The 3,433-nt window shown below is 42.4% G+C and overlaps 1 pseudogene across 1 annotated transcript; it reads right to left on the minus strand.

The window, feature by feature from the left end:
- Positions 1 to 1,040: 1,040 nt before the first annotated feature.
- Positions 1,041 to 2,738, minus strand: LOC147900092 (protein DMR6-LIKE OXYGENASE 1-like; annotated as a pseudogene). Its single transcript, XR_015541355.1, has 3 exons — positions 2,308 to 2,738; positions 1,774 to 2,079; positions 1,041 to 1,405 (listed from the first exon to the last, which is right to left on the minus strand). The product of XR_015541355.1 is annotated as a protein DMR6-LIKE OXYGENASE 1-like (transcript).
- Positions 2,739 to 3,433: the final 695 nt, after the last annotated feature.

A 3,433-nucleotide genomic window follows, 5' to 3' on the forward strand; every position in this document is an offset into this window, starting at 1 on the left:
TCTCTCTCTCACACCTTGTAATTCGCCCCCTTTTCCTGCTCACCATCTAGGGCAGGCCACATGAATGAAATTCATCTTGTTAATCAAAATTTTTCTCCATGAAGCAAAACTACCAATGATTCCAATCTATTTTTGGCCCTACAAGGGGTCCTATGGAACTTTGGGTTACTGGTTTGTTAGTAGTAGAGACACAGCTTTAGGATTTGATCTACACCCAGGTTAGTCACAAGTTGTGTGATCTCCACGTTTTTTCTATTTTTTTGAAAAATGCATGGATTTAAGTTTGTGGTGGCTTCACGGAGGTTAAGTATAGGGTTGCCGATCAGAGAGCAGCATGCAGGGCTACAATGGGCCCCTACAATAGGGCACACATGTGGGCAAGATTGGCTTGGTATTTATTGGCTCAGGTCAGCCCCAGTCTGGTAAGTCGAGAGAGTGACAGATAGGGTCGGGCTAGTAGTCTATACAGTTGGCCTTATAGGGTCAACAAGTACATCGACTAGTCAGCCAGTTTGTGGATCGCCAGATTGGGGGCTCTCCAACTCTATAAAAGGGCCCTTATTGGGGTGTCCTTGTAGCATTGTTGTGTGTAGATCTCAACCTTGGAGAAGAGCACAAGTAGGCCATGTGGAGCAGCATTCACTCATTGCCTTGGATATCCTTTTGGAGGGCTCTCTCTCTCTCTCTCTCTCTCTCTCTCTCTCTCTCTCTCCCTCCATATGTGTGTGTAGCAGGTTGTAATAGATCATGTTACGTATTCATGAAATGACATGTTGGAAAACTAACAAATTAAACGTACTTTCTCAAGTAAGATAACTGTAGCTTGCTTAAAGATAAGAGCATGAACGCTTGTGTCACTAACTTTCTACCCTCATTGTAAAGATTGTGATTAACAATACCAAATCTCTGGAACTAATTTGTGTGATAACTTTTTACAATCATTGTAAACATTGTGATTAACAATACCAACTCCTAAACTAATGTTGTTTCATTCTAACTTGAATTACAAGGCTTCCCTTATTCTAGTAGTGAGTGGCCTTAAGACTTGTAGCCCATACAATGATCAATAAGCAACTTTTGGGTATGGGAGGTGCTTAAACGGTAATTAGAGAAGATTTATGAAATAGACACTAGGCTCTCATAATTAGACGGCATATATGTTAACATCAATGTTCTTGGCATTTTTTGAAGTCAATTTTCGACTGTTGAGGCGATGAAGCATGTACTCCTTGAATTGGAATGAACGATACTTTGGGGCAACTCCAACCTCCGTGGTGCACTTGTTCAATGGGAACACCTCAGTCTCCAATGTAGGTTGGAGAAAGAATGGTATAGAGTATCGAGATATCGTTGGGTCGTTCATCACACGATGCATCACACTTTTGTACTTGTCATTGCTCCAAACCTTTTCATGTTGGAAAATTAACAAATGTTATCCTCTCAAAGTAAGATACTTGTAACTTGAGAAGAGCATGAACGGGTGTCATCACTACTTAACATTATTTATTACAACGTGGGCTACACACACACAATGTCATTCTAATAGTATTAAGTACTAGAAAAAACAAACAAAGATTTAAAGGAAGAAGACTTTGAAGTCCGGTTAAAGCAGCGCATAGTTTGACCAAGAACTTTTTTGAGAGAGTGATCTTTTTCCATGTGTGTGTTGTATTTTAAAGAATACTTGTTTATTCTTGGCCTAAAAAGAAAAGCTCATTTGCATCCCACGTACAGCAAAAGGAAAGGTCTAAACATTCGATGATAAGAACAGACCTGCAGGACGTCGCCTACGTTCATTATGAGGGATCCCTTAATCGGTGGAACTCATCTTTGAGTATCTCCAAACCCCCAACGTCGTCTTGCAGTAGTAAAGTTAGAACTTTCCCATCCTTGTGTGCAGGCGATCCAAAGTGATCGCCACTGCTCGACGGTGGGTAGTGCAATAGCAGCAGAAGATTCTCCTTGACGGTGAGGTTTTGGTTGATAAATTGAGGCGGAAAGCCTAAGCCTTCGTACATTAGCTCCAAAACGAGGTTGCACATCTTTTCTGCTTCTGCCGCGTATGCTTCCACAGTTTATCTATATAGACGAGACAATATGGTTGATACGGAGATCTAAACATGAACTGTGATTAAGGAATCGACAAATTCATTGCGGGACTTTTCGAAGCGATCACTAGCTAAACGTTAGAGCGAACCCACAACGGCGTTTAATTATAACGTTCATTCGTATACTAGTCACAACAAGCACCAAGTTGACACACAGAATTTCCTAAGCGGATTTTGAGGTGCGAGCGGCGCGACACACCTCAAGTGTAGTGGTTTTTGTGGCCAGACATTGTATTTCGACCAGTCACCAAAATAGACGGCAACGCGTTCTCTTCGGTTAAGCTCTCCGCAATTAAAGTCGTCATCAATGAACCCAGTTTTGGCAGGAGCACCTGAGTCAGGTTCCTGCTTTGCTTTCAGTTTGTCTTCATAGGGCAGAAGGGAGAACTCTACGAATGCTGATAGAGTCTTCTCAATCAAGTCCGCCGGAGATCCATGGTTGATGAGATGAAAGAAGCCCCAAGTCTCGGAAGCTTCAACTATCTGCTGGACTACTAGCTGGCGAGCTTCAGGAGAGGCGGCAAGCTGAGGGGAGAGCAAAGGACCGATGTCGATGATTGGGAGGGAATTAGCATGGGTGGCAGGAAATGGAGGCAGGGCAGAGGTGGCCATGGAGACTACGATGATTGTCGGGAGGCGGATCAGGCTGTTTATATAGCGTGCAACCTACAAATTCGAGCATCTCGCCCCTGCAAATATACCAGGCTATAGAAAAGATCCGAAGCTCAAGGATGTCAATTGGTCGGCCGTATAGAACGGAGGCTCGACAGGAGACCTTTTCTACAGGTTTCTGTACACGTAAGAGAGTGACTCTTGAGTATGTGCGTTTTTCTTCAAGCAACAGAAGCAATGGACAGACCATTAACAATACGAATTTTATTCATGTGGCCTGTGGAGAGAGAGAGAGAGAGAGAGAGAGAGAGAGAGAGAGATGGGAAGAGGGATGCAAATAGCAATAACAAGGATGACCAATGGCATATTTCCACTCACCAAGAGCCGTATCATCTACAAAGAAATCGATGCTTCACTAAAGCCTTTCCCCTCTTAAGTAGGCCAAAATAGTATATCTAGCAGTGCATAACCAATTGTATGAGAATAAATTAAAGAAGATCCATCACCTTAGGCATTGAGAAAAGTGCTTGCGCTGACAAAACTAGAATGCGTAGGTGCCCCGAAAACATTGCGAGAAGATGCATAGTATCATTGGCAACCTCTAAGGTTTTGGTCTGTGTGAGCTTTACATATTTTTACAATATCTAAAGTCTTAAGAAACCCCTTTTGTATGCAAACTTATGTAAAATTTGAAAAAATTTGGCAATTAAAAA

The sequence above is a fragment of the Dipteris shenzhenensis genome, chromosome 7 (genome assembly GCF_047967505.1).
Source record: "Dipteris shenzhenensis isolate YYH24624 ecotype China chromosome 7, Dip_SZ_1.0, whole genome shotgun sequence".
Classification (NCBI taxonomy): domain Eukaryota; kingdom Viridiplantae; phylum Streptophyta; class Polypodiopsida; order Gleicheniales; family Dipteridaceae; genus Dipteris; species Dipteris shenzhenensis.